Consider the following 20,585-nt stretch of genomic DNA (forward strand, 5'->3'; position numbering starts at 1 on the left):
ACACAGTAAACTTGTTCATTTGAGTTAGTGGGTAATAGTCCGCAACCCAAAACTGACGGTTCAGGACACTACTGTGTAGTTTATCAAGCAGAGAAAAGTTACAAAACTATCTTACCTACTGAAATTCTCAGTGAACAAAATGCGACTAGCAGCCTAGCATCTTCTGATTTAAAAATAAATATTTACATCTAAAATTATAGATCTTGAGCTACTTTTTCTTACGGTTTGAGGAGCTTTTAGAAATGCATTCCTAGTCTTTTCTAAGATACTGTGTTTCTGAATTAATCCTTTCAAGCAGCCATCAAGTTAATTCACAGTCTCTTTTGTATAACTAGGAGAGTAAAAAAGGCTGTACAACTTCTTAGAATCCATGTAAATACAGTATGTAATTTTTTTCCTCTTCAGTATTTCTTTGTACCTTCATAATTTGCTGTATTCAGAGTTCAAGTACGCAGTCTTGTTGAAGTACACAGTAAATTCTCTTTCTACATTTCAACTTTCTTCACCTTCCCTTAGAAGCAAACAAATACACAGGACATTTTTTGATAGCAAAAAATGCTTGTATGGCCTAATGAGCTCAGGTAAAAATAACTTTGAAAGTATTATGCCTGTATTCTATTTCTACGCTTTTCTGGTTTTATTAAAGTACGAAATTCAGCTTCTAAATTGCTTTAATTAAGTTTAAAAATTACTTCATTTATTCCATTTAAAATTTAAAGTTAATTCAGTCTAAAAAATACTTGGGGCAGGCCTTTAATGGTGTGTGGTAGTTAATGGCTAGTAAGCCATTTTTAGTAAGTATCGAGTCTATTCCTTCAGCGGGGGGACTGAGCTATATGCCACTTGTGCTAGATATTGAAGAAGGTTTCATGTAGCGTGCAAAACCCTCTCGCTCTGTAATTCACACCTGAAAGTTAAATCCTTATAAAAAAGAGCTTCCCGATTTCTTCAAACGTGACCCTTCAGATAAAAGCACTTGAAGTTATCTTGCGAGGTACGTTCCACGGCTGCTCGGCCTGAGCAGCGGGCAGAAGGCACAAACACCCGTGGCTTCTCTTACCAGTACGGCTGTAAAGGTCTAGCGCGCCTTTTCAATTCTTCACATTCATTTTGCATGACTTCTCATTTCACTCAGTAAAAAAATTTTGATTACTGCAACATTTTTTACTTTATACCTACACCGTATTATTCATGGCGGCGGTCTGAATTCCTCTGCAATATTCTAATGTTTTGACCTTATCAAGGTATGGATGTTTGGGATCAGTCTCTTCTGGCTGCATGCTGCCGAGCTTGGCACCTGGCTGATGGACCGTAGGTACCGTACTAGTCTGTGTAAACCCAGAAGGAAAAATGGTGGTAGCAACTTTATTAGAAAATAGTACAACGGCAGCAGGAGGCGGCGGCTGCCAGGAGATGTGACGCTCCTCTGGAGCCGGCGCGTTGTTAAAGGACCAGCAACCTGAAAAAATTGTAGTTACTTATTGGTTCCCCATTAATTATGGCAACGCTACTGCTTAGGAGACTGAAGGACCACACGTTAGGAAAAAAAATAATCCCGGCTGCAGTTGTTACAAACAGCTTTCCTCCAACACAATTTTCCTTGTTTTACCTCATACAACCAAACCTCGGCCCAGCCAAAGTCACGGTTTCCAGAACTGAATGAGTTAACGCCGAGCGGCTCGAGGTACTGCAGCCCTTTAGGCTTTTATAATAAAAGCTGAAAAAAGACGACATTTGCTGCTAACGCTTTTTCCCACATCCATTTCTAATGAACAGGACCAAATTATAATTTTTACACTAATCTTTCCAAGCCTTACAATACTCGGCAACTATAAAACAAATGGGCAACAAGCAGGGGTCGATAAACCCTAAGCTATGGCACCTAAAACATTATAATAAGCAACCAGGGTCAAGTGAAAGAGCTCAGAAAAAAGCAATTACGTGACAATGTTGTTTTCTCCAGAACAAAATAAAGCGTTACTCTTCCATTTTCTGGTTGGTTGTTTTTTTGTGGTTTTTTTTTTAATGTGGTGTGTGGGTTTTACACAACTGAACTGCAGCAGAAAAATAACTTCACTTGAAAGTTTGAGGAACTGTTTGTCTAGTTTGTGAAATAAAAAGGAGGAGGTGAATTGCAGATTTTATCCGTTTTTCAGTCTAATTTTATGCCAACACAATTCCTATACGTAAGAAATTGTAAAATTACCTTCCGCTATTAAATTAACTATGGCACTGCTTAATCAATTTGTTTGAAATTATTTTGCCACGGGAAGCAAGAAAATTTTCTTCCTTTCCAAACAGGCTTTCTGCATTGCACTGCTGTGTGTTTCGCCTGAAGCGCGGTCGGATCGGGGCTGTACACCCCACTGGCACACCACGCCGATAAAGCATTCTGGTCGCTCTGTGACACCAGGGAAGAATAAAGAAGAGGTGGCCCAGGCACGATTTTTCTCTCCCTCCCAGTTGCAGGGATAGCCATTAAGTTTCATACGTTGGCCGAGTACATTTTAAACCCCTCTCGACTTTTATTTCAGTAATGCAGCTTTTTCTGTTTGTGATCCATGCAACGGCGTTCACCGACAAATTATTAAGGGAAATATTTTCTGACAACATACCAAAAACACACGGGGCAGGTGGCTTGCGTGCAACGTCAGTCCTATATATACTGTAGGAGGTGTTAACACTTGAACGTAACGCGAACAGAGGCAGATAAGGTATTTCACTCCACCAAAAGAAAACAGTTCCTTTCATCTAAATGAGCTTGTTACACTGCTGGTACCAGAGTTCTATGCATTTTGAGAAGGTAATATACCCCTGTGTTTAAATCTGTGTTATATTAGCCAGAAAAATAAACTATGGAAAGACAGAAGCGCAGAGACTGGGAAGCGGAGGTGATGAATGTGCTGCCTGATTTCACTTCTGGGACCTGAAATTGCATCTAGTGCAGAATGAAGCAACTGGGGGGAAAAAACCCCCTCAGTCTCATCTGACATCTTTAAAGGTCATGAAGGAAATGATGGTGGGTGATCCAGAGTTGGTATGGCCACAGGTGTCTTGTCTATTTGAAGACATATATCAGAATATCCTCAGAATAGCAATGCTGTTGGGCTGCTAGTTCTCAAAGCCCTCGAATGAATAAAGGGAAGGAAAAGTCTGACAGAGATAAATATAAGCCCCCATAAAACCTGAGAATATTTTTGTCTTAAATCCAAGTGTCAGTCCTGCTTCCATTTGCTCTGATGGCTAAAGGAAGAGCACGAGGCAAGAGAGAAGTCCAAGAAATGGTCATACCTCTCTCGGTCACTACGGCAGCCGACGCAGAGAAGGTAGCGCAGACGGCAATCTGCCCTCCGAGTGTTTCAGGCTGTGGAGAAAGCCACGAGGGCCACGGACAGGAAATGCAGGCTCAAATTGTGGGATCACAACAAAAACCCCCACGCTTCTAAAGCCACACATTAAGAATAATAAAAAAAGTCTTGTCTTCTAAAATGTTCAGGTGTCAAAATGGCAGCAGATGCCTCCTGATGCCTCCTGAAGACGGCTGTTACATCAATTCTCCATGCCTGATGGCTCCGTGCAAGCTACACATTCAGAAGGAGTTTTAATTCTCAATTATTTAGGCTTCCTCGTTACATATAGTTCAGCCTCTAATTGAAATTTTCAGTCCAAAGCAAGCCACATAAACTTTGCAGTCTATAACTGTTAGTGAAAAAAAAAAAAAAAAGGCTCTTGTAAAAAAGCTCTGGTTAATTTGTGGCATTTTAATGTGAAGGTTGTTGCACATACTTGAAAACATGCAGTTTTTACTAATGATTAGTACTTTCTGCTAACGGATAGGAAAGCAAAGCAGTCCAGTCAAACAAGTCACCTTGGCGGTATAATGCAAGACCCATCAATTCTGCGCACAACTTCTTCAGTAATGAATCTTGGAGCACAACCCATCAACATTGCTCCTGGAAGACAACCACTGAGGTAGAGGAACCACAAAATGGGGGTTGAAGTGAAAAATGGGATAAGAGCTTTCCACCCCTTTAAAAGTGGAATTGATTATGATGGATTCATCTCCAAGGTGCCTGGGCACTGCATTAAAAATGCTTCGACAGAAAAAAATATGATCCCGCCGCATAGTTGGTGGCACCTCGCCATTTCGTGCTGCAGCATCACGGTGAGGTAAAAGGAGTCCCGTCTTCACACCTACCCTTGAATCTACTGGCATTGTGGAGAGCCAGAGGGAAGAGTAACAGAAGTAGAAACAGATTTTTTTTTTCACTTGAGGTGTAACAGGTTCCAACCTGCAAACCCACACGACAGATTAACTGCTGAAGCCTGAGGATGACGAGGGAGAAGACCTTCCTCCCTGTCCGCTCTGCGGGGAACATGGGGCACTCTGGTCCATGCGGGACAGAATGAGCTCTCATTAACTTTAGCTCCAGAATACAATTTTCTATTCCTTGATAACCAAATCCCTGAAAAGAGATGAGAAGTTTTTATTTTTCTCAGAAGGGCTGCGCTACAGTAAATCCTTCCACAAACTAAAAACCAGTTTTAATTGAACAGCACCTAGGTAGAGCATCAAAAGCAGCAGGCAAGAACAAATTAAGCCCTTCCTGAGAAAGGCTGTGCGGGATCATTGCTTCCCTTTTCCTCTCCAATATCTCTAATACTAAATACACAAATCTATATTAAAATAAAATTAGAATTGCTTTTAATTAGATAAACCCAAGAAGATCTAGTCTTCATCCTGTACCTTTTACTCGGATGCTTTCGGTGCACAGTTTCAGCACCTTGTCTCAAAGAATTAACCTGTCCCATTTTTCAGCTCAGAACAGAAGTCCAATATATGAACACAGGTGGCCAAAATAAGGACCTAATCTTATGAGGTCCCCTGCATGTCCTCGCAAGTACTCATCATCCTCAGACTGCACAAAATCATTCCGAGCAGAGGGTTACTGTAGCCTTTCAGGATCATGCCCTAATGAATAAAATATACAAAGGTGACTCGAGTAAAATCCTCTCCAATGTGCTGACAAAGGTAAAATAAAATATTCCTCTTAGGACATTTTCCTGGCAGAACAACCTGACCCCTCTGTGACTGGCCTTGAGAAAGGAATGGGTAATGCTCTAAACTAACCAATGCATCTAGCTGAACTTTTGGGCAATTTCTTGCCAAAGGATTGGCGTGTTGCACAGGTCACCACCACAAAATAAAAATTGTCCATGTATACAGCAGATGCATCTCATATCACTGTAAAGTTTTAGACGAGTGTGTAATACCTTTTTAACTTCAAGCACCTTGCACACAAACTGCACTGTTAACTGTTATGGGTTTAATTCTAATTTTTTTATTTTTTTTTTACAAATTTTGCCCATCCTGCACTTCAAGCATTACCCCAGAAATCAGCTTTGTCCTTGCTCGCTGATGAGATTTTACTATTATGTAGTAATTGCAGTGCCCTGAACTCTTATCCCCCTGCAGATTTAATGTTCTTCCAAAGGCAATGGTTCTTCTTAAAGTGGTATTATTTTATCCATACAATGTAGCTCACTAAACTTGCCTTTTGCCCCCTTGTTCTTAGACTTTAAAAGGACACTATAGCAATCTGATCCAGCACCCACTGAGAAGAAATCAAAGGCTCCTGTTGACTTCAGTGACTGCTGGAGACAGCTCCTAAATGGGATGACTCAAAGTGCGGCTCTAGCCTGGAGGCAGCTATACAGCTGGTATTGTGGGGCTTTATTGTCTCATTGCTTCCAGCTCCAATCTGTGCAGTTTGTGAGTATAATTATCATTTTCTAGTTGCCAGCCCAATAAATGTGATGCTGAAGAGGCGAGTTGAATTCCTGCCTGAAATTTTAACCAGCAAAAATGATCCTGCAATCATGTTTCACGTAAGTAACAGTTATGTGTTGCCATCACACTGGTTTCTCAAAGAAGGAAAAGGATGTTGAGCAAGAGTCAGGGATGGGCCTTGTCTACAGGTCTCATTTTCCTTAAATCAGCCATTAAGTCATAGAATCATAAAATGGCTTATGTTGGAAGGGACCTTAAAGATCATCTAGTTCCAACCCCCCTGCCCTGGGCAGGGACACCTCCCGCTAGACCAGGCTGCTCAAAGCCCCATCCAGCCTGGCCTTGAACACTTCCAGGGATGGGGCATCCACAGCTTCCCTGGGCAACCTGTTCCAGTGTCTCACCACCCTCATAGTGAAAAATTTCTTCCTAATGCCTAATCTAAATCTACCTTCTTTCAGTTTGAAGCCATTACCCTTTGTCCTATCACTACATGCCCTTGTAAAATGTCCCTCTCCATCTTTCCTGTAGGCCCCCCTTGGGTACTGGAAGGTTGCTATAAAGTCTCCCTGGAGCCTTCTCTTCTCCAGGCTGAACAACCCCTATTGTCTCAGCCTGTCCTCATAGAAGAGATGCTCCAGCCCTCTGATCATCTTCGTGGCCCTCCTCTAGACCTGCTCCAACAGGTCCATGTCCTTCAAGAGAAGACACATGGTCTACAAGGCAGCATTCCAGTTAGTGCCTGAACAAACAGAGGGACAAAGCAATGGGCGAGCAGTTTTGAAGGCCACATCCCAGAACACATCATTTCCATGCTGCCTGTTGTGTCGCCCCACAAACTGTCCATTAGCATGTTGTGTCAAGGACAGTTTAACAATTATTTAGTATGGGTGACCATGAGCCAATGCCTCAGCCCATGCCATGACCCCTCGTAGAGTACTATTAGGGTCAGACACTTTGTGAACTTGAAATTCACACTCTGACACAGTTCTAGCATTCTCATAAAAACAAAGTATGTTAGCACATATCTTCTGTCCACCCAACACTAACTCAGATGTACGTTACCAACTAGGAGTAAGAAATCTCCGAGTGAAATCTGCTCTGTATCACTGAGATCAGTCATGCTGGACAGGACTAACTCCTGTTCTTCAACATATGTCAGGTTGTTAGTGCATGGCGCAGTACATAACCTTACCAAGAAATCTGTCAAGTTTCTTTGCAAGCAATAGTCACCACCGGTAGTTTGTGCGTATGGTCACCACTAACGAGTGGAAAAAAGTTAATCACAGTAAAGTTGAATTAACATGAAATGCCTGACTTGTCTCATTCACATTCTTTTGACAGTGGCATATGCTCCTGCTTTACACATGAAAGCTTAATTACAACATTTCAGGTGGCAAACCAGTTAATTATATAAAAACAAGGCCTAGAAGTCTGTGATATGACACCTCTCTATGCTTCCCTGGGAGATGTCATGCACGGAAGAAGATGCTTATTGTTAGCTACATCAGACTGAGGGCTGCAGGAGGGCACTGCCACTGAAATCTAGGGTCCCTGCACACAATCCAGCTATAATGGAGGGCAAAATGCCTTTTATACAAATTGCTCTTGTTAATAACGAAAGTAAAAGGAAGCTCTTTTTTTCCTGGAACAATACCCAATCTCTTGTGCAGACTTCATCTCACCTAACTTCAGATGTTGCTGATGTAAAAATCCCCAACAGAGATTATCATTCATCCCAGCTTTCCTTTATCGCTCATCCTGGCTTTCCTCCTATTCAGAACAGGCCAATTTGAACTCTTTCGATTGCATACGTCGGGAAGAGAGAAACCCGTCTGCAGCCATGCCTGTTCCCTCCTTTGACTAGGAAGAGAGCCTGAGGGGACCTGCTCAGATGTGGGCAGATGAATCTGAGCACTTGCAAATGATTAGAGAAACTAATGTGCTACCCAAATCTAGAAAAAAGAGAAGACGGAGCCCCTGCTCAGCATCATGTCACGAACTTCACGTGCTTTGTTCTTTCTTGCCAGACTTCAAACGGCAGCTGCTTCTCCCTCTCTCAAAAGGAGGAGGTGAAGCGAGTCCTCTTGCCAGAAAATTCTCTGCTTGAATGGTATTAACACAACTTTTTTTTCATTCCAGAACCTAAAAAAAACCCAAAACTGGACATTCTCTTCCCCAGGGCCTTACAGTTGATGATATGCTGGATATATAACCCTAAGGCTGAAGCCCTAACCACGATCCAATAGCGAGTATGTTTTAGTCTGGACCTTAGCGCTATGGTGTTGTCTGTTGTCTCATGGATTTTCTGCTCAGTTTAGCCCTTGAAATTAAATGCCCACCTTCGACCCGTCCACCAACGCTTACTTGTTAAACCTATGGCAAAACAACGATCCACTTAAACCCAATCCATCAGCAAAGCAGCAGGCCCTGCAGGTTGAGGAAAAACGGCAGCATAAACTTTGAAGCAATCACACGGTAAAGAGGTTTCTTCTTTTGCTCTTCCTCCTGCAGGTGTCTGTGCCTTGACTCAGCCTTTGTCTGGTACAGAAGCTATTCACGGCCTGGATTATATTTGTAATAAGCAACTTCTGCAAATGTGTCGGCTTCGCGCCCGCATGCAGTCACCTGTAAAACCCGTTTGCCATCTCATATCCTACAGCTGTGAAAATTCTCTCTTAAATATAATATGTATAAAATGTACAATGCAAGGCTGTATTTCCACCTCAGGCTTCTGATGACAAGAACAACTCCTTGAACTCCGCCTTACAGTTCTATAAGACGACTCTACGTTCTTTATAAAAATAAAAAGAAGATACAGCTTAAGCGTTACACAGCAAAGGACTTGAGAGACTTTACCTCAGAAAAGCCTGCGAACGTAATTTTTTAGCCTGCAAAAACAAGGACACCTCAGAATGGTGACCTCCCAGTTTCCCCTTTGTCTCACCTAACTATATCGACACGCAGAACTGCATAATCCCTTGCCACAGTATTCCAAGAGGTTTCATAGATCATAGGTGCAGCAACACACTGAACGCCTCTGGCTTTGTGGCAGATTTACACCGTCTCAGGGAGAGGGAAGGGGGATGGTCTAATGCCATGTTCCAAAAGGATGAAGAGTGTCACTTTTGTGCAGGCGGCCTCTGAAAGCCACAGCTGCTATCAGAGAGCCTAGTGTAGATATGCTTTATGGTGTTTTTTTTTGTTTTGTTTTTGTTTTGTTTTTTTTTTTAATAATGGGAAAAGTAAAATGCAAAATCCTCCAAGACTGCTGCAGACACACAGTGTCCAGACAAAAAGCAATAAGACAAAGTGAAGATCTTTGTATTACTGAAGGCAGAAAAGCTTTATTCCGGCAGCTAACAAAAAAAAAAAAACAATGAGATTTTCCAGAGACAACTGGAATATTGTTATGGGAATGTAACAACAATAACAAACCATCCCTGATCCCTGGAGGGGAACGCAGGGACTTACCTGTGTCTATCAGGCTACGTACTCCACTGCAGGAAGAGTTACGTACGATGGAAACTACTCAGTTCTGTCAAACACGTCTAGCACCCAGCTGATCTCTCTTTCTGCTGTTTGTATAGCCAAGTAAATGTCTCTTTGACAAGGAACTCAGCCCTTTTACTCCCCCACTGCATCTCCTTTTGTTTATTTTGAACCTGACTCCTACTGGTGCCATGTGCTGGCCCTAATTCTTGTGTTGCAGGTATGACGCCAACATCACCGGCAGTTTAGGAAGAGCCGCACACTTCAAAGGCTCAGCAATTCATCATCATTTCCAGAAAAAAAAAAAGAAGACTAGTGGTGGTGATTGCTGCCTCTTTCCTAAGGGCAGCAGAAGAACCTATCTATCAACCAGACATGGCATCCAGTGGAAGTTATCACCAACTGCTACCCTGTGCTGCTTATCCGTATGGTATTAATAATACTGACAGAAACAGCCATGGTAGATCAAAAGTGACTACGAGGAACTAGAGCGCAGGTGGAAAAACTTGCATGTGCCAATTGTCCCTGACAAGAACTGTGTTTTGGGTAAAACCAGAGTAGGCTTTTGGAGGTGGCACTGGAGTGTTGGCTTTTTCATCTGTGAGCAGTTGGGAAAGGATTAAGTTAACTTTAGGAGTATTTTTGCATTTAGCAGAGAATAGTGAAAGGAGGGAAACCCCACCTAGAGTACTGCATCCAGCTCTGGAGCCCAAAACCACTGGAACACGTTACCCAGAGAGGTGGTAGATGCTCTATCCCTGGAAACATTAAAGGTCAGGTTGGATGGTGCTCTGAGCAACCTGATCTAGTGGAAGATGTCCCTGCTCATTGCAGGGGTGTTGGATTAGATGACCTTTAAAGGTCCCTTCCAACCCAAACTATTCTATGATTCTATAAACAGACTGCCCTAAAATTGAGGGGAGGTCAGGATACTCCCAGAGGATCCATAAAAGAGGATGTTAAATCAGTCCCCAGAACAATTCAGTTACTGTATCCTAATGCAAGTAAACAGGAGATGATGGAAAACTGGATACACGATCAAGTTTGTTACTGAATTGGCATAACAAAATTAGGTTGATAATGCTTACCAGCAGAAGATTAACAACAAAACAAAATATTAGAGTTTTGTAAGGGAGACTTAAATGAATTCAGAGATTTGGATGGTAAAATCATCTGTGGATCTGATCCAAAGAAAATAAGAGATAAAGATGGCATTTCCTAAAAAAGCATCCCACCAAACCAAACCAAACCAAACCAAACCAAACCAAACCAAACCAAACCAAACCACAGGGATAGGTATAAACCTGTAGAGGAAAAGGTTGTCAGATGCAAACATGAGTAAGTTGGATTTGAGAGCCCGAAATATTTCACAGTGTGACAAATCTAAGTCACGCTTCTAAGGACAAAAAGAAAAACACCGAAGGCACAAAAAAAGAAAAGAAAAGAAGCAATGCATCATGAGATTCAACAAGCAAGGAACATGGAAGATAGCAAAAAATTGGTTTGTAAGAACACTGGAGTTAACACAAAGATTGAGAAAGGTGTTGGTCTGATATTCAACGGAGAAGGAAAGTTATCAAGAGACAGCTTCAGGAAAAGCTCTTTAATAACCCTCTTGCATGCCTTCACTAAAAAGAGAAACTGCGATCAAATGGCTGTCACAGTCCATAGGTGAGAGTAAGGGACAAGAGCTCATTTTTGAATAGGGAAAGAAAGAGTTGGGAGCTTTAAAGGCATAAAGAAGTTAAAAAATTTCAAATCAGCTGGGTCTCAGGAATTTTATTACAGTTCATTGAATGACCATCCTTGAAAACTTCTAAGGGTTCAGGAGGTGTGAAAAGGCGAGGGAACAGTGATCATGGCACCTAACATAGAAGACAGAGAAGCCATAGAGCAATACCTTATAATGTCATATACCTTGGCATCCACGTGGCATTTCACACTATGCTCCGTGTCTTGCAGGAAAGCATGGACTATACAAAAACAGTCACAAATGGTTATGAAGCTGGTTAGAAGAATGTGCTCTGTTGTAGGCAGAAATATTCTATTGTGCAAATAGAAAAAAAGAAACAACTGTAAGTAACCACATCAAAAAAAAGTAGTGAGGATTTTTGTTGAACTAAAGCAAGCACAAGGGAACAGCAGCACGCTGTCTCAAAAAATAGTAATCACTATACTGGGGCTTATAGATATTTGTACAAAATGACACACCCTTAAAGTAATCAAGTCTTTTTATTCAGCCCTGGTAAAACATCCCTGGAAAGCTGTGTCCAGTTTTCCAGCACTGTATTTCAATAATAAATCCAGACATGAATCCTGAGAAGAGCAAGGACAGGAATCAGGGAACAACAAAAAATTACCTACAAGGAAAGACTGAAAGAGTTGGGGTTGGTTTCCTAAAGAAAAATGAGGAGGGATACAAAATAAAGTAGGGAAAAGGATCACAAAGGGAAGGGGAATGTTCTGTTCTTGATACCTTTGATGGCTAGGATGAAAGTCACAGACAAACTGAAGTGACAGTGATTCAGACAGAAAATAAAGAAAATTTCTATCCCTGTGGAGAAGGGCAGTGATTCCACTGTACATCCTGCTTCCGCTGTGTGCACCCCTCCTTGGCAGAGGGTGTGCGGTCCCCACATTGCACGTCTTCTAACTGCTTAGTCAAGAACCTATCAGGATTTCCATAATTAGAGTTGAACCTGCCTTGTGGCAGGGTGATGGATTAAGTAAGCAATCTCTTAAGATCCCTTCTGGCCCTCTAATTTTTTGTCCCTCTGAGAAAACAGGCCTTTTATCCTCCTCCTTCGTGATACTGTAGTCAGAGTAATCCCCTGACACCTAAGCCGATCTGCCAGCGCTAATGCCGAGATGTGTGGCCCATGTGCTATTCTTCCTCTGGAAGGAAACCACGATATTTGACCGCCCTGCATCGAGCAGATGTAATGCTAATGCCAAGCCCTGCCCATGGCATGTGAGCACTGGGAGGGAAATGGGAACAGAGAGGTCTATTTCTGTCAGAAGAGGCAGCACATGCTCCTGCACGCCATCCATCGCAAAGGCTTTTACTGAATTCAGTTCAAACGCCTGAAGGTGAGGGTGGAGATTTCAATTTCCGTACCTAATTTTTGCCAGCTAGTATTCCCTTCCTTTTCTTTCCAAAGCTCAGTATGAGCAGAAGACTGCAAGAAAAAGGGGTTTGCGTGAAACAAAAGAGACAAAGGATAAGACAGCAATAAAATGCCGAACGCCACCTAATCCTGCTCAAACAAATCTGTTATTTTGGATATTTAAAGAAAAAAGCCTGTCTACTTGACAAACCAGAGTGGTTCCAAAGAAACGATTACAACCTGTCGTATCAGGTCAGCCTGAAAAGAGTTTCCATACAGCCAATGATTCTATAAATTACATTTACAGTCACTTCATTTCCCAGCCTGAAGCAGCGCAGACCAGGGCAAAATGAACAGTGACAAAAATGTGCAGGTTTTACACAGTGGGATTGTAAAGAATAATATGGAGATGGGAATGAACTTGATCGAATCGCAATGAAAGATTAATTGTGTGACGTGTGAGTAATTGGTTAATGGGACTGGGTCAGCACCTGGTGTCTGATGGTTTGAAAAGAGGATGAGAATGCAGCTTCAGCTATTTGAAAAAGGTTTTGCAGGCCAAAATGTTCCCAGCTCTGTAACTTGCAGAGTCTGAGAAATGAAATAAATCTAAATGTAAATTACAGAGTTGTCTGATAGGCAGAGATATTTTTTTGCTTTGAGACTGATATTCATATTGTCAGTGTTTGAGGGACAGAGAGGCCAGAATGGGCATCCAGAAGGGAAAAATGTGGCCGGGGCAAATGAACCCGAATGAAATGTGATGCATTAACCTGGAAGTAATTAAAAAGAAAGGGCAGGGGGTAGCCTTGTTAGCGACTACTCGGTGTATAACAGAGAGCCATTATGATAATATGGGACTGTAAAAAATGAGGCCTTGTCTGCTCTGCAAGGACGTTAAAGAATGACTGACACTTTTCTCATGAAAAGAAGGATTGCCCCGTTGTCCTTCACCAACATTTTCTCTGCCTCGTCAACAGGCTGCCTGGCTATTGCCCTTCACTGCAGAGCCGCCTGCATTTCAGTTGTGCTATACGCATATGCGTTGGAAAGGTAATACATAAAAGCTCACAATAACTCTAAGAAAATGATAATGTAAAGATTATTTTGTTTCATATTTAATAGTTGACTTTCCAAGATTACTCAGGAAGCTGCTTTTGTTTCTTTTCCTTTTCCTTTTTTTTTTTTTTTTATTTTTACTACAGTATGGTAAATTCGTAAATTCACATTGTGTCTGTAGGAAATAAAAAAAATTCCAGGTGATCCAAAACAATTTTCTTTAGAGCATCAATAATCACACTCATCACGACGTTCGGTGCTTCTGACAACAGGCTGGGGCTGAAGACTTCCATCTTAACATCTTATGGAGATGGGATTTTAGATCTGGACTCCCACATGGTAGCAAGAAGCAAAGCCCATGGTAGCAAAAAGCGATGCTCTAGTTGTAGTACAGTTGTAGTACAGTACAGTACAGAAGGCAAGAGCCTACCACTTTATTTGATCGCACCGGTATTAAGGAAGCATCAAGCCATGCAGGGATAAAATCAGAAAAGGTCATTTCCAGAATGGTTTACAAGTAGCAAAGGACATAAAAGGAAACCAGGAAAGATTTTACGAATGGAATGGAAGTGTGAAAAAGACAAAGGAAAATATAGGCTGATTATTCAAATCAGAGGAGAGCAGTAACTAACAGTACAGAGATGTCTGAAAAATTTAATCTCTTTTTGCATCAGTCTTCATAAAAATGATTATGTGTGATCAGCTACTTATGGCAATGGTTTTACAAGGAGGTCTTAGAAACATAGGCTAGGAGAGGGATAGAATAAAGAAATAATGTTTAAATAGTTTAGAGGAATTCTTGTCAGCATTTCTCCAAGAAATGCCCTCTAAGGTACTGAAGAAGTGAGTCAAAGCAGACTCTGAACTGTGGGCTTTGGGGTCTTCATGGTCTTCAAGAACTTGTGGATACAAGGAAGGTTCAAGTGATCAAGAGGAAGGTAAATATCCTCCCGTCTGATTAAACAAAGAAAGCCTGGGAAACCAAGATTAATTGGTTTGATTTTTGTGTATGGTAACACATAACAACAAATTACTACACAGCAATTTACAAGCACTGAAAGTAGCATTCCTGACCCTAGTTACCTCCTTCACGCAGCAGGCAGGTCTGATGTGACACCTGGCAGGCTGGGTGGTGGGGAAGAGGACAACAAACTAACGTGGCCCCTTTAGGAGCAGATGTCAACCACAGACCACCTCCAGGCCACCTAGGACAGCCTCCTGGACTATGAGCAGTGTGACAGACGCTGGCCTGAGGGTTGAGGCTGGGGTGGACAGCCAGCGTAGACCTGTGAAGAATAAACTGCGGCAGACAAATGTCATTTCTCTGGTGGGATCTGGTGGATCAGAAAGGGTAGCCAAATCTTTTGAGACACTCTGACTTTACTAGGGCTTCTGACATTAATCCGGACAATTGTTTTTTTTTCCAAATCCCATGTAATTTTATCTAAATGAAGTTGACGTGGTAGCTACACAGCTGTTCAAAAAGGCCTCCCTCAGTGAGTGGCTGTAAGTAATTCCCTGTTAAAATGGGGAGAATATTTTGCACCAGATCCTGAAGGATCTATCTGTTCTTTTCCAGGTTTATTTTAAATCGGTTGGATTGCAGAAGAGATTACATTTGGAAAGTGTACAGAAGGTACCTGGCCAGAAGGACTTGCAAGTATTTGGGATAATAGGATTAACGTCTTAAATCACTCTGTAAATTGGAGACATCGTATGAAATAAGCATGATGCCATTCAATAAACAACAAAAGGTAGTAATTAAAAGGATTAATGTAACAATAACAATGTGGAGACCTAGATTAATCCATCAGCGTACCGTCAAGCAATCCTAATTTCAGACGACAAATTACCATTGTGTTTTGCCCTTTTTTGCGTTTTGGGGTGTATTCACAATAACCTTCATGTACCAGTACACAAACTGCTGTATCCAGTGTGACCACACTCCACCTGTATCACTGTGCACGATTCAGTAGAGAGCTGGAAAGAACGCCCAATAGTCCATGGAAAACAGACAATTGAAACAACGGAAACAACACTTCTGGAAATATAAGATCTGTGAGGAATGGTAAAAAGACACTCTGCCCAAGAGGAAAGATAGAAGGGAAATAACATATGTGTGTGTGTGTGTGTGTGTGTCTATTTATATATATATTCACACACCGCCATACTTGTCATGTATGTATATACTTTATGCTTTCTTGTATCTACACACATACACACACACAAAGGGAGAAATGCCAGCCATTGTCCAAATTCACCGAAAAGAAAGGCAGGATGCAGCCCACTCAGTTCACAGCACAAAAAAGAGTGGATTTGAGTATCACCAAATCATTGGGTTATGACGGAAGCAGCGGAGTTCCCACTGTGCCCCCACACCAGAGTAGGTGAGGGAACAGCCTGCCTTTAGAGACAAGTCAAGAGAGAATATCTGTACCTGTGGTGACTTTTTAACAACAGAAACCTGAGAATATGCTGCAAGGCGCCGGCACAACTGAACATAGACGCAACAAACACGTTGTCAATGCACCATGCAGGGACTGCTGTAAATCTAGAGATTTTAATAACGTGTGTGACTTCCTGGAGTCATACAGAAGCAGCAGATCCTGAAACACAACGGTGTTCCACTAAAGCACGGGGAAATCGGAGGCCGAACATCCCAGTCCAGCAGTGCAATAAGGGACATATCGCATTGTTAAGCTGAAATTTACTTCACTTGTAATCTTTTTTTTTTTTTTTTTCAACCTTTGTATCAATTCCTCTGGCATATGGGGCCTGGGTAATTACACTTATAATTTGTTTCATTAAAAAGACAGCCTAGTTTCATGGGACGAGCTGAGTGTCATGGGAGGAACCACGGCAGAGCTGACAAAGCGGGATGTGCCGCTTCTGTGGAAATGACAGCTCAGTCTAAGGCAGTTTGCAGAGATCTGAGTCCTTAAGAGGTTCAGGGACTGGCGAATACACATTGCAGGGAGCCAGCACAGGATGCTTTTGCTGCCAATTGTCACCCTTTAAGATGAAAAATATCAGGCAATGAGTGGGCAACAGCTCCACCTTCACCCCCAGGCATGGCACCCATCATCAAGGATTTTCAAGGAAGAGGTTCCACAAACATCAGCACAAGGTCGTTCAGGTATGGTGGACCCTTCCTCAGAGCAGGAGAAATAACACACTTCCTTACTTACATTTATCTCACTAATTTACCGTGTGGCACTCCGCAGGACTGACAAAAAATCCCCTCCAGGAGTTTGTACCTGTCCAATCCTTCCAACAGTCCCCCAGCTTCCTCCGTGGTCCTGCCCAGCTGATTTATTACACTTGGTACCCTGAGAGGGTCCTTGTTAAATGAAGGCACTCGCTGCCAATTAACAATATACACATATTTATACCAAAGTGCCATCCACTCAACCACACCAGGGAAGCGATAGCCTGTTTCCCAGACAGTCTAAATTGGTCTTCAGGTTGTTTTTACCCTGAGGACAAAAATTATTGGTCTTGTGGCTAGGTCTCCTCCTGGATATGCACTCTGCGTTTTATACCCTGTGAGATCCATAACTCTGCTTGAACGAATGCATAAGCTGGCACTGACTGTTTCCAGACTGCTGATGCAAACAAGATCCCAGTTCAATTCTCATTCTTGCAACTGATCTCTGCCTTTTCCCTCGTAATAGCAAGATAAATATGTTTTTCTTTTGCCTTCTTTTATGACAGAGGGGAAAGCACAGAACTCAGCATGTATCACCAGGTCTTCTAAAGTATATATAAAGAGTGGAGGGTGCTTATTTACTGGAGTTTTCAGTCCTGCTCTGCACCATTACAGTGCACCTTCACAGATCATAGCAGCTCACATCTGCTGTGGAGATCGTTCAGCTCCACAGGTACGTGGTAATGCCTCACTTCCACCTTCTCTAAGCAACACGAAACGGGCATTTCATTTTCCTTAAAGCCATCTGATTTATTCCTCTTCCAATCTGGCTCCAGGAAGTGTTCAAAAGAGATTTTTTTTTTTTTTTTTTTGCCCCTCCCCAAAGTGTCCAGTTTTTGGCCATTAATTTTGGTTTCAAAATCTGCAGTGGATGATCTCCTCAGAAGCATCAGTTCTTGTCCGCCAGTCTTCCCATTCTGTCTATTTGCATCAGTTCGATGTGCTGTGAACAGACATTGTAAGGCTTAAGTCTTCCAACGCTGTCTCCGTTCCAGTGTTGCTACCAGAGCAGAACTGCACAGATCACTTTCCCCATGGCAGCTACTGTGAAAAAATGCTCTTATTTCTAAGTAGCACAGATGAATCTATTTTACAATATTTCCTTTATGCCAATGACTCTCACACTGCTTTTCCTTATCGACCACCATGTCACTGGTGAGGTCTTTTCAGCGCAGCACAATATACCTCGATGTGGAGTTGGTGCAGCTGCGGTGATAGCTTACATGCTGGAGGAGGATCCCACACTGCATTTCACAGCAGAAATGATCTCACTGAAATTCTCTGAATGCTGCTGCCAGGATAATGCAGACACTATCACAGTCTAGGCTATTACCTTTTCTGTATTTTCTGAGTCTCACTGGATGTTCCTCTGCTGCCGCTGGTCCTTCCCGATAGTCCACACAATGTCCTCCAGCCCTTCAGTCCTGGGGCTGCTGTGGGGTGTCAGCCACAGAAAGTAAAGGAGAGAGACAGGAAAAAAGAGAGACAGAGTGCCGTCACCCGCTGCTCAGTCCACAGCGACTACAGAAAAAAAGAAAAGGGGTGGGAGACAGAAGAGGAGATGGCGGTGAGAAACTGTGTCTGTCAGTCTGGCGTAGACCAAGTTCTCATACCCTCCTTGGTCAGGATTCAGTGTCAGCAGCCCTCTCTGCAGGCAGGGGCGGAGAGCATCATGACAGGACAAAGGTCTCACTTCCAAGGAGATGGTGAGGTCTTCAGACTCTCAATTCAACTCAACTCAACTCAGCTCAACTCAACTCAACGCAGAGAAATGCAACTTCCCCCAGAGGTTTAGTCACTGGCAGGACACTCTCAGCATCTCTTGTAGTTTGACTTCTGGTCGGTCAGGATTGCAAAAGGCACTAGACCTGCTGGTGGACACGAAAAGGCAATCCAGTGTTGACTCAGCGCACTCCACTAGATAAGGAGATTTGGGGGTCAGCTTCTTGTTTCATTTTATCTATCCGTGGTCTAACATAAATGTAATACCTAAACCCCTGAGCTTATTTTTAATACTTCAGCTAGGTGCCCTCCCATAAGGTTAAAGAACAGTTTCCCCATGTTTTTTGTTTTTCGTTTTTTTTTTCTCTGTTTGTTTGGTTGGGGTTTTTTGTTTTTGTTTTGTTTCGGTTTGGCTTTGTTTCGGTTTGGCTTTTTTTTTTTTTTGTTGGTTATTTTGTTGTTGCTTTGGGGTTTTGTTGTTTTGTTTGGTTGGTTTTTGTTAGTTTTGTTTTGTTTCGGTTTGGTTTTTTTGGTTTTTTTTTTTGGTTTTTTTTGTTGTTTTTTTTGCCAGCTATCCACAGGATTCTTGCATTCCTGGCTATACAGTTGCCCACATTAAAAGGAGTGATATTAAGTCATCTTACCTAAAATGCTCCCATGGTCTTGAAGTTAGAGCATTCTCATCGTTTATCAGAGACTGGTGTTCAAGATGGTTTAGGGTGAATGAAGGTTAGAATGAGGTTTAACCTATTTCCTGGATATGTCCTACTTGGTGATTTCTGAAGACAGAAATTGTGCGCTGCTTCCTCAGATGAAGTTAGGTGTAAGATCAACTGTGCATAACTTTTGGAGGTTTTTTTTTTTCAGGTGACTTGGTTGAGGTGCTTATCCACCTTCCCCTGAATTCATGGCGATAAACAAATGACAACTGTGTACTCCTATTCCCAGAAAACGTAATCCTGAGAATTTGCGTCACATAGGGTGGCATTTTATGACTTTGGTCTGTACAGGGCTGCACAGCCCTGGGTCACTTTTGGTGATTTTTTCAGTGCTTCAGCCCTAACTGAAGTAGAGAGCAGTTTCACAGCCTGTGTGTGTAAAGACAAGCTTGAGTTGTGTCTTAAACACACTCCAAAGGCTGAAAAAAAAAAAATTACACAAAAACACAATCATAATTTTATAACAAAAACTTGCTTTGTTTATTATATATATGAATACAGTCACAGAGTACTGCTTCAGTACTGTATCTGTGCTAACACTTTTGTAAACCAGGTTAGCTCCAGCACAATGTGAATACCTCCTCCACCTCCTTCACTGACTCTGCTTATGTAGCCAGTGAACTGCAGCTGGGTTGTGGTAGAACAGCTAGTCTCCATGATCATTGATCATTTTGTGACCCTAATTGTGTGCTGAAATCCTTCATTTTTTTGTGTGTGTGGACCAGTACTTAATGCAGGAGCCTACTAGTAGCATCACTTTACTCCTTCAAAATGATATCGCTCTCTACAACTACCCGAAAGGAGGTTGTAGAGAGGTGGGTGTCGGTCTCTTCTCCCAAGTAACAGGCGATAGAACAAGAGGAAATGGCCTCAAGTTGTGCCAGGGAAAGTTTAGATTGGATATTAGGAAAAATTCTGTGATTCTATAAGTGTGACCCACATCCAAACTGTGGCCTCTTCAGCCATGATCCACCTACTTTAAAACAGCTGCTCAACACACATGCTGCAAGACAACTCATGGGACAGTTTCTATCAATTAAGCTTTAACATCCTTTCACACCACAGATGAGCCATTCAAACCTATTCCCTGGAGCACCTGTGGTGTTTGGAAGCAAGCCAGAGTCTTGTAAGTAAAACCAGACTTACCATTTCAAACTGGTCAATGAAGTCTTGGGCAAACGGAGCCTAGGACCAGGTCTCTGTAAATAATTGCAGCTTTGTCCTTGTCCTGAATCCTTAACTGAGGTGGAAGTTACCCAGTTTTCCAAAGTAATAAGTATACCCAGCAGCTTGCCAGGACTCCTAATGTCATTCCAACCTTGCTCTCCAAATCTACATTTGCCAGGTTTCAGAGGTACAATTTGATGTATAACAGTTTTTTTCTCCTGTTGAAAATCTTGTCAACTGTTACAAAGCCAAGCTTGGGGGCATTTTTGAAGGCAGGTTCTATTCAAAACCACTGTAGTTTGGAAAGTTCAGATAAAAAT

Source organism: Larus michahellis, chromosome 1, assembly GCF_964199755.1.
Source record: "Larus michahellis chromosome 1, bLarMic1.1, whole genome shotgun sequence".
Lineage (NCBI taxonomy): Eukaryota > Metazoa > Chordata > Aves > Charadriiformes > Laridae > Larus > Larus michahellis.